This window comes from Loxodonta africana, chromosome 18, assembly GCF_030014295.1.
Source record: "Loxodonta africana isolate mLoxAfr1 chromosome 18, mLoxAfr1.hap2, whole genome shotgun sequence".
Lineage (NCBI taxonomy): Eukaryota > Metazoa > Chordata > Mammalia > Proboscidea > Elephantidae > Loxodonta > Loxodonta africana.
Genome location: NC_087359.1, coordinates 33293678 through 33304646, shown reverse-complemented (window position 1 = coordinate 33304646; position 10969 = coordinate 33293678). Strand labels below are relative to the sequence as shown.

The window sequence follows — 10969 nt, the reverse complement described above, 5'->3', positions numbered from 1 at the left end:
ATCGCTTCTCGGCCTTTTGGCTAAGATCAAGTGTAGTATCTGTTCTTATCAGTTTAATATCTGATACGTCCTCTATCCGAGGACAATATATTAAATGGATTTTTGGAGCTGGGAGTTGGAATAGGAGCTTGCTCCGTCCACTCCACGCATCGACCTGGTATTGCAGTACCTCCAGGAACGGTGCACCCCCCTGCGGGGACCACAACCGGCGGTCTAACAGCAGCAGAAATGGCGCGCTTCTCCTTGTCTTTTGCGTTTATCCGGCGCCCGCGTCTTCTAGCCGGGGCGCCTTACGGAGTAATGTCTCCTCTTCGCCGGCGAGACAGCAGCTCGGGTCCTCACGTCTGCCACACCTCTGAACAAGCCTACCGGGCGGGTTTGCCGCTCAGGCCCCCCCTGGGGTCCACCCACCGCGCTGCAGAAAATTCGGTGTTTCACCGCTTTGGGAAGCGCCGCCTCCTCTGGCCCTAGTGGGCTCTGACCACGTGTGCACAGGGACATCAAGTGGACGCTGCCACCGGGGCTCAGGGCTGGCCCTGCACATCAACCCGGGTACGGCCTATTCGTCAGCTGGAATACATACGTCGCACACCTTATACAACAGGCTCAACACCCACGGAGGCAGCAGTCAGGAAGTCAAAAGACGCCTTGCGTTGGGCGAATGTGCTGCAAAAGGCCTCTTTAAAGTGCTGAAAAGCCAAGGCGTCGCCTTGGAGACTGAGGTGCGCCTGACCCAAGCCGTGGTCTTTGCAATCGCCTCCTACGCATGCGAAAGCTGGACGACGAATAAAGAAGACCGAAAGGAGAATTGACGCCTTGGGATCTTCGTGTCGGAGAAGAATACTGGCGATACTACTACCGTGGACTGCCAAAAGAACCAACGCACCTGTCTTGGAAGAAGTACAACCAGCATGCTCCTGGAAGCAAGGACGGCGCCCACACACATACTTCGGACGCGTCGTCAGGAGGGATCAGTCCCTGGAGAAGGGCGCCATGCTTGGTAAAGTAGAGAGGGTCAGCGAAAAAGAGGGAAGACCCTCAGTGAGGTGGATCGACACAGTGGCTTAAGCACAACGACGATTGGGGGGATGGCGCCGTACGTAGGGTCGCTATGAGTCGGAACCGACCGGATGGCACCTAAGAGCAACAACAACGTACAACAGGCACACTTTTGTATTGCGCGTGCATACGTGTAACGAGATGTATGAGTGATAGAGAGCGCGAAGGACCAGAGGGGGGAGCGTGCGAGTACCTCCAGTGGTATAACGGTTACACTGGCACTCTATATACCAAGTGGAAACCCTGGGGGCCTAGTGGTTAAGCACTGCGGCTGTTCACCAAGAGCTCGGCAGTTCCCATCCGCCGGGCCCTCCTTGGCAACTCTACGGGGCGGTTCTGCTCTGTCCCGTAGGGTCGCTGTGGGTTGGAATCGACTCGATGGCAGCGGGTTTGGTTTGGGTTTTGTCTTCGTTTTTTTAATCAAGTCGGATGGTATTAGTTGGTGGTAATGCTGGAAACCCCGGTGGCGTAGTGGGTAAGTGCTATGGCTGCTGACCAAAAGGTCGGCGGTTGGAATCCGCCAGGAGCTCCTTGGAAACTCTGTGGGGCGGTTCTACTCTGTCCTATAGGGCCGCTGTGAGTCGGAATCGAGTCGAGGGCAGTGGGTTTGGTTTTTTGCTTTTAATGCTGGAGATAAGTTAGAGACGGATGCTGTAAACCCTAGACTCCAGCGACGAAGGCGTAAAACAAAGAGGTAGGGCGCGTTTTGATGAGAATGCACAGAAAGTGCAACCCTCGTCCGTTGCTGGGGGGAGCGTACCACCACGTTCGTTCCAGTTGCTTTGGAGAAGCCCGGCGGTTCCTCAGACACTCAAACAAACATGGAGTCACCGTATGACCCAGCGCTCCCCCTCCTAGGTATATATACCAGCCAACCAGTTGTTGCCGTTGAATCGATCCCAGCCCCATGACAACCCCACCTGTGTCCGAGTAGAACTGTGCTCCACGGGCGTTTCGATGACTCACCCTTTGGAGGCGGACCACCGCCAGGCCTTTCTTCCGAGGTGCCTCTGGGTGGACTCCGACTTCCAACCTTTAGGTTAGCCGTCGTCGAGTGCTTTGCACCGCCCGGGGGAATCCCGCCTTGCAAACACACCCTGCTTTTTCTTCTCCCTTCCCTGACTTTGCTCAGGCGCTTTCTTTTGCCTTGAACACCCGCCCCTTCGCCAGCTCTTCTGCCTATTGTAGTTGTTAGGTGCCCTGGAGTCAGAGCTGCCCCTCCCCCCCACCCCCCGTAGGGTTGCCTAGGCTGTTTATTGTTATGAAAGCTGCCTCTGGGTGGGCGTGAACCTCCAGGTTCCCGCTAGCAGCAAGCAGTTAAGCATTTGCACCACCCAGAGAATCCAGTGAAGGCATAAGACCACACAGGAGCTAAACTTGCTCATTGCAACAGTTTTCAAAATAGCCCAAAGGCGGAAACAGCCAACACATCCGTCAACGGACGAACGGGAAAAAACGAAACGTGGTGTATTCGTACAAGGCGGTTGTAAAAGTTTTGCACATGTTTTTCTTGTGAAGTTATTTTCCTTGAGGGTATTGTGAGGTTTACTGCTGCTTTTTCCAATCCCCTGTATGTCTTTTCTCCTTCTCCTTCCTCTTCACTTTCTCCTTTTCCTTCTTCTCCTCCTCCTCCTCCTCCTTCCTCTCCTTCTCCTTATCCTCTTCTTCCTCCTACTCCTCCTTCACCTCCTTCTTCTACTGCCTTGTCGCCCTGGTTCCCTAGTCCAATGTTGAGTAGACCTGGTGCAAACCTGACTTTCTTGCCTTGTTGTTGATCGTACAGGAAAGATATTCAGTCTTTCACCATGAGGTATGTCAACTCTAGATTTTCTTAGCTGCCCGTTATCGGGTAGACGTTCCATTTTACTCCAAACTTGGTTGTTTTTTAAATCATGAATTGGTGTTGAATTTCGTCAAATGCTTTTTCTATACCCCTCGAGATGAGCAAGGAGCCCCGGTGGCACAACACTTAGGTGCTTGGGCTGCTAACCACAAGGTTGGCAGTTCGAACCCGCCCAGCAGCTCCTTGGGAGAACGACCTGGCAAACCGCTCTCATAAAGATGATAGCCTAGGAAAGCCTATGGGGCAGTTCTCTGTCACATGGGGTCGGTTATGAGTCGAAATCGACTGGATGTCACCTAACGACAGCAATAACAACTTTGAGGTAATTTCTTCCTTTTTAGTCTGTTAACGTAGTGCATTACATTGATCTTAAAAGTTAAAGTAACTTCGGACCGAATCCTGGTTTCGGGTCCGGCATGTCAACGGCTCTGAACCACCAGTCCTGTCCTCACCACAAGAAAAAACTGAAAAAGTGGACATCAACGACTCGTTTTACACCCATCAGGGAATAGAGTTCGCGGGGCAAATTATCGTCCAGAAAACCGGAGAGGCACACACGCCAATACAAAGAATCACCGCTGCCTCTGGGCCTAACATCGGGGCTTTGCCAGGGATTACAGCTTGAGAGAACATCAGTTCCTTTGACCTGGTACGTGATGGCCGGCTTTCAACAAAAGATTGCGAGGGAAAAACAAAACAAAACAGTCCAAAGAGACAGGGCAGGCATCAGAAACAGAGTCCGATATTGCAGATTTGGGCAATATCAGATCGAGATTTATAATAACTATGATTACTACGCTCTAATGGAAATGTCAGCAGAGAGGCCGAAACTCTTAAGTATCAAAAGAAAATCTAGAAAGAAAGACGAAACAAAACCTTGTAACAGGGATGAAGAATGTTCATCCGTAGACCGGACATGGCTGAGGAAAGAATCAGTGAGCGTGGAGACATGTCAATAGAAACTCCCCCAAACGGAAAAGTAAGCAGAAGAAAAGACTGAGGAAAAAGAGGAGCATCCAGGAACCGTGGGACAACCACAAGTGATGTAACAAACGAGCCATGGAAAGACCGGAAGGAGAAGAAAGAGAGAACGGAACAGAAGAGATACGTAATGGAATGTCACGTAATGTAATAACGTAATAATGGCTGATACCTGTCCAGAACTGTCCGTAGGGACCAAAGCATAGGGGGCTGAGAGAACACCGAGCAGGAGAAACAAAACCAGAACAAAACCAATCGAAAGCCTAAACCTAGGCACATCATATTCCATTCAAACTGCAGAAAATTGAAGGTAAAATCTTGAAAGAAGCCAAAACACAAACAAACAAACGAAAAGCCACCTTAGCTATAAAGGAACAAGGGTAAGAGTTACATCAGACTTCTCTTCATAAACCGTGCAAGCGAGGAGAGAGTGGAGCGACATATTTAAAGTCTTGAAAGGAAAGACAGCAACCTAGAATTCTGTGCCCCAGGATTTAAAGACTTTCCCAGTCAAACACAACTTGCGGGAATTGTTGGCACTAGACCCGCCCTGCAAGAAATGCTAAAAGGAGTTCTTCAGGGAGAAGGAAAATTACATAGATCCGAGACTCGGATGGACAGAAAGAAAGGAAGAGCGTTCGAGAAGAAATAACATGAGGGTAAAACCGAATATTCTATTTTTTCTTGTGCTTAACCGATCTCGCATAACCATTTATTTAAAATAATAATAGTGGCAACGCTCTACTGGATGATTATAGCTTATGGATAAGTGAGATGTATGACAGCAATGCTAGGAGGGACGGGGGCGCGGTGGGTGTTCTCTTTCTCTCTGCGGTGGTCCTCAACGTCCATCTTCCCTGACTGCCCCCGACCCCAGCCTGGAGTTCAGCTTCGAGTGGCATACCACCCACTCCCTCACCTCCTTCCCGCCATCGGTCCAGCCGCGGGTCTCCCGTCCTACTGCGCACCCGCTCATTCCTTGGGGATTTTAGCTGCCGGCTCACTGTCTCTCGCCGACTTACTCCTGTCGCGATTCCCGGTGATGGCAACACCCGCGCAGATGATCCTTCCAACACCCTGGCCTGATCTCAGCTCCTTAACCTTGACCCCCATACTATAATCTACGGCCCGTGTTCAGATTTCGCCAATCATCTCAACAGAGCCCCTTACTGCCATTTGTTTTCCTGGCCCAGGAGCCAGTCCGGGATCACTTGTTGCGTTTGGTTGGCATGTCCCTCTAAGTCTCTGTGGGGCGGAGGCTTTAACTTTGCCCAAAGCATTTGGTCTTTATCCTTGGTCCCTGAGAGATGATAGCCTCTAAAACGTTGGGACCGTGCCCCAGTGAGTGAAGTGTCTTGGATGAGGGCTCCAGACCACACCACCTAATGAGGTGCCTCTTTGGTGGGGGTTGGCCAGGCCAGAAGGACTCAGTTGACTGCAGGGCGCGGGGCGGGGGGTGGGGTGGGGGGGTGGGGAGGCACGATTCAATCAATCCTGCCTGCTTAATGAGGCTTCGATAAAGGCTCTGGACTCGGAAGCTCCCCGGGCTTCCCGGTTGGTGAAAGGCATCCATGCAGGGGCGAGGGTAGCGCATCCCTTTTTGGCACGTGGAAGCTCCGCGTTGGGAACGCTCCCAGGCCTCAGGCTCTGCGTCTCTTCGTTTGTATCCTTTTTGCTGTAATAAAACTGTAATCCTAAGCAGAGCGCTTTCCCGAGTTCTGTGAGTCGTTGTAGCAAATTACCAAACCTGAGGGAGTAGTGGGAGCTAGCAGGCCGGAAGTGAGAGGGAGCCCCTGGGGCCCCCGGAGCTTACCGCTTGGCATCCCGACCCGGGGTAGTGGGAAAACTCCCAATTTGTAGCGGGCAGGTCAGCCTCAGCCACCCCGGCCTCCCACGCTCTTCCTCGGGAACCTCCTTAGGGCGTCTGAACTGGTGGCTCCTTGTGCCTGGAATGCTCCTCCCCTCGCAGGAGAGGACTGGATTTACCGCGAAGCTGTGTCCTCCCCACGGAGGGCCCCGTACCCAGGAGTCGCCGGTCCACCCGGTGAACCTGTCATCGCCTGCATTGCCCGGGGGACTGTACTCTGGCGACGCCCACCAAGAAGAAAAGAAGAAAATTAATGGTAAATAAATCCTCATCATCATAAAAGAGAGGGAGGGAGAGAGAGAAGGTGAAATCGAGATACGTGTGTGTACACTTATCCGTATATGTCTATATACATACGTGTGTGGAGGTGGTATACGGTTAGGAGGACACTGGGAAACCCTTTCAGCGTAGCTGTGCGTTTAAGGATTTGAAAGAAAAACCTCATAGAGCGGTTTGCGTCTTGCTCGTCCTGGGTTTTTCCTCCTTTTTCCCAGGGCGACGCGGCTGAAGGAGCTGTCCCACCCCATCCTCTCTGTTGATTTACGTGCGGCTGGGTTTGGGTTTGGGTTTGGGTTCCAAGGCGAGGGGGCGGTCCCGCCGAGCCGGAGAAGGCCCGTGTGGGCGGTTCATGCAAATGAGAAATGTCTGTTTCGCCCGGAAGCTAGGGGAGCTGAAAAGTTAAAAGGTGCAAAAGGCCCCAATAAGTATCAACCTGCCAAGCCACGTATTCGCTGAGGTTCTGACAGCAGAACGGTGGCAAAAGTAGGAGAGCGGGTGAGTCCTGGGTTGAGGCTGTGTGTGCTCACCGTGAGCTGAAGATGTGTGAGGGGAGCAGTGCCCCGGCGAGGGGGGCGGAGCCCGGCATCGCTTCTCGGCCTTTTGGCTAAGATCAAGTGTAGTATCTGTTCTTATCAGTTTAATATCTGATACGTCCTCTATCCGAGGACAATATATTAAATGGATTTTTGGAGCTGGGAGTTGGAATAGGAGCTTGCTCCGTCCACTCCACGCATCGACCTGGTACCTGCGGGGACCACAACCGGCGGTCTAACAGCAGCAGAAATGGCGCGCTTCTCCTTGTCTTTTGCGTTTATCCGGCGCCCGCGTCTTCTAGCCGGGGCGCCTTACGGAGTAATGTCTCCTCTTCGCCGGCGAGACAGCAGCTCGGGTCCTCACGTCTGCCACACCTCTGAAAAGCCTACCGGGAGGGTTTGCCGCTCAGGCCCCCCCTGGGGTCCACCCACCGCGCTGCAGAAAATTCGGTGTTTCACCGCTTTGGGAAGCGCCGCCTCCTCTGGCCCTAGTGGGCTCTGACCACGTGTGCACAGGGACATCAAGTGGACGCTGCCACCGGGGCTCAGGGCTGGCCCTGCACATCAACCCGGGTACGGCCTATTCGTCAGCTGGAATACATACGTCGCACACCTTATACAACAGGCTCAACACCCACGGAGGCAGCAGTCAGGAAGTCAAAAGACGCCTTGCGTTGGGCGAATGTGCTGCAAAAGGCCTCTTTAAAGTGCTGAAAAGCCAAGGCGTCGCCTTGGAGACTGAGGTGCGCCTGACCCAAGCCGTGGTCTTTGCAATCGCCTCCTACGCATGCGAAAGCTGGACGACGAATAAAGAAGACCGAAAGGAGAATTGACGCCTTGGGATCTTCGTGTCGGAGAAGAATACTGGCGATACTACTACCGTGGACTGCCAAAAGAACCAACGCACCTGTCTTGGAAGAAGTACAACCAGCATGCTCCTGGAAGCAAGGACGGCGCCCACACACATACTTCGGACGCGTCGTCAGGAGGGATCAGTCCCTGGAGAAGGGCGCCATGCTTGGTAAAGTAGAGAGGGTCAGCGAAAAAGAGGGAAGACCCTCAGTGAGGTGGATCGACACAGTGGCTTAAGCACAACGACGATTGGGGGGATGGCGCCGTACGTAGGGTCGCTATGAGTCGGAACCGACCGGATGGCACCTAAGAGCAACAACAACGTACAACAGGCACACTTTTGTATTGCGCGTGCATACGTGTAACGAGATGTATGAGTGATAGAGAGCGCGAAGGACCAGAGGGGGGAGCGTGCGAGTACCTCCAGTGGTATAACGGTTACACTGGCACTCTATATACCAAGTGGAAACCCTGGGGGCCTAGTGGTTAAGCACTGCGGCTGTTCACCAAGAGCTCGGCAGTTCCCATCCGCCGGGCCCTCCTTGGCAACTCTACGGGGCGGTTCTGCTCTGTCCCGTAGGGTCGCTGTGGGTTGGAATCGACTCGATGGCAGCGGGTTTGGTTTGGGTTTTGTCTTCGTTTTTTTAATCAAGTCGGATGGTATTAGTTGGTGGTAATGCTGGAAACCCCGGTGGCGTAGTGGGTAAGTGCTATGGCTGCTGACCAAAAGGTCGGCGGTTGGAATCCGCCAGGAGCTCCTTGGAAACTCTGTGGGGCGGTTCTACTCTGTCCTATAGGGCCGCTGTGAGTCGGAATCGAGTCGAGGGCAGTGGGTTTGGTTTTTTGCTTTTAATGCTGGAGATAAGTTAGAGACGGATGCTGTAAACCCTAGACTCCAGCGACGAAGGCGTAAAACAAAGAGGTAGGGCGCGTTTTGATGAGAATGCACAGAAAGTGCAACCCTCGTCCGTTGCTGGGGGGAGCGTACCACCACGTTCGTTCCAGTTGCTTTGGAGAAGCCCGGCGGTTCCTCAGACACTCAAACAAACATGGAGTCACCGTATGACCCAGCGCTCCCCCTCCTAGGTATATATACCAGCCAACCAGTTGTTGCCGTTGAATCGATCCCAGCCCCATGACAACCCCACCTGTGTCCGAGTAGAACTGTGCTCCACGGGCGTTTCGATGACTCACCCTTTGGAGGCGGACCACCGCCAGGCCTTTCTTCCGAGGTGCCTCTGGGTGGACTCCGACTTCCAACCTTTAGGTTAGCCGTCGTCGAGTGCTTTGCACCGCCCGGGGGAATCCCGCCTTGCAAACACACCCTGCTTTTTCTTCTCCCTTCCCTGACTTTGCTCAGGCGCTTTCTTTTGCCTTGAACACCCGCCCCTTCGCCAGCTCTTCTGCCTATTGTAGTTGTTAGGTGCCCTGGAGTCAGAGCTGCCCCTCCCCCCCACCCCCCGTAGGGTTGCCTAGGCTGTTTATTGTTATGAAAGCTGCCTCTGGGTGGGCGTGAACCTCCAGGTTCCCGCTAGCAGCAAGCAGTTAAGCATTTGCACCACCCAGAGAATCCAGTGAAGGCATAAGACCACACAGGAGCTAAACTTGCTCATTGCAACAGTTTTCAAAATAGCCCAAAGGCGGAAACAGCCAACACATCCGTCAACGGACGAACGGGAAAAAACGAAACGTGGTGTATTCGTACAAGGCGGTTGTAAAAGTTTTGCACATGTTTTTCTTGTGAAGTTATTTTCCTTGAGGGTATTGTGAGGTTTACTGCTGCTTTTTCCAATCCCCTGTATGTCTTTTCTCCTTCTCCTTCCTCTTCACTTTCTCCTTTTCCTTCTTCTCCTCCTCCTCCTCCTCCTTCCTCTCCTTCTCCTTATCCTCTTCTTCCTCCTACTCCTCCTTCACCTCCTTCTTCTACTGCCTTGTCGCCCTGGTTCCCTAGTCCAATGTTGAGTAGACCTGGTGCAAACCTGACTTTCTTGCCTTGTTGTTGATCGTACAGGAAAGATATTCAGTCTTTCACCATGAGGTATGTCAACTCTAGATTTTCTTAGCTGCCCGTTATCGGGTAGACGTTCCATTTTACTCCAAACTTGGTTGTTTTTTAAATCATGAATTGGTGTTGAATTTCGTCAAATGCTTTTTCTATACCCCTCGAGATGAGCAAGGAGCCCCGGTGGCACAACACTTAGGTGCTTGGGCTGCTAACCACAAGGTTGGCAGTTCGAACCCGCCCAGCAGCTCCTTGGGAGAACGACCTGGCAAACCGCTCTCATAAAGATGATAGCCTAGGAAAGCCTATGGGGCAGTTCTCTGTCACATGGGGTCGGTTATGAGTCGAAATCGACTGGATGTCACCTAACGACAGCAATAACAACTTTGAGGTAATTTCTTCCTTTTTAGTCTGTTAACGTAGTGCATTACATTGATCTTAAAAGTTAAAGTAACTTCGGACCGAATCCTGGTTTCGGGTCCGGCATGTCAACGGCTCTGAACCACCAGTCCTGTCCTCACCACAAGAAAAAACTGAAAAAGTGGACATCAACGACTCGTTTTACACCCATCAGGGAATAGAGTTCGCGGGGCAAATTATCGTCCAGAAAACCGGAGAGGCACACACGCCAATACAAAGAATCACCGCTGCCTCTGGGCCTAACATCGGGGCTTTGCCAGGGATTACAGCTTGAGAGAACATCAGTTCCTTTGACCTGGTACGTGATGGCCGGCTTTCAACAAAAGATTGCGAGGGAAAAACAAAACAAAACAGTCCAAAGAGACAGGGCAGGCATCAGAAACAGAGTCCGATATTGCAGATTTGGGCAATATCAGATCGAGATTTATAATAACTATGATTACTACGCTCTAATGGAAATGTCAGCAGAGAGGCCGAAACTCTTAAGTATCAAAAGAAAATCTAGAAAGAAAGACGAAACAAAACCTTGTAACAGGGATGAAGAATGTTCATCCGTAGACCGGACATGGCTGAGGAAAGAATCAGTGAGCGTGGAGACATGTCAATAGAAACTCCCCCAAACGGAAAAGTAAGCAGAAGAAAAGACTGAGGAAAAAGAGGAGCATCCAGGAACCGTGGGACAACCACAAGTGATGTAACAAACGAGCCATGGAAAGACCGGAAGGAGAAGAAAGAGAGAACGGAACAGAAGAGATACGTAATGGAATGTCACGTAATGTAATAACGTAATAATGGCTGATACCTGTCCAGAACTGTCCGTAGGGACCAAAGCATAGGGGGCTGAGAGAACACCGAGCAGGAGAAACAAAACCAGAACAAAACCAATCGAAAGCCTAAACCTAGGCACATCATATTCCATTCAAACTGCAGAAAATTGAAGGTAAAATCTTGAAAGAAGCCAAAACACAAACAAACAAACGAAAAGCCACCTTAGCTATAAAGGAACAAGGGTAAGAGTTACATCAGACTTCTCTTCATAAACCGTGCAAGCGAGGAGAGAGTGGAGCGACATATTTAAAGTCTTGAAAGGAAAGACAGCAACCTAGAATTCTGTGCCCCAGGATTTAAAGACT

The 10969-nt window shown here is 51.7% G+C and overlaps 2 non-coding genes across 2 annotated transcripts; both read left to right on the top strand.

Moving 5' to 3' along the window:
- LOC135228184 (U2 spliceosomal RNA) lies at nucleotides 1-191 on the top strand. Its single transcript, XR_010318514.1, has one exon. It is a non-coding gene; the product is annotated as a U2 spliceosomal RNA (small nuclear RNA).
- A 6422-nt stretch (nucleotides 192-6613) lies between these two features.
- Nucleotides 6614-6803, top strand: LOC135228191 (U2 spliceosomal RNA). Its single transcript, XR_010318521.1, has one exon. It is a non-coding gene; the product is annotated as a U2 spliceosomal RNA (small nuclear RNA).
- The last annotated feature ends 4166 nt before the right edge of the window (nucleotides 6804-10969 follow it).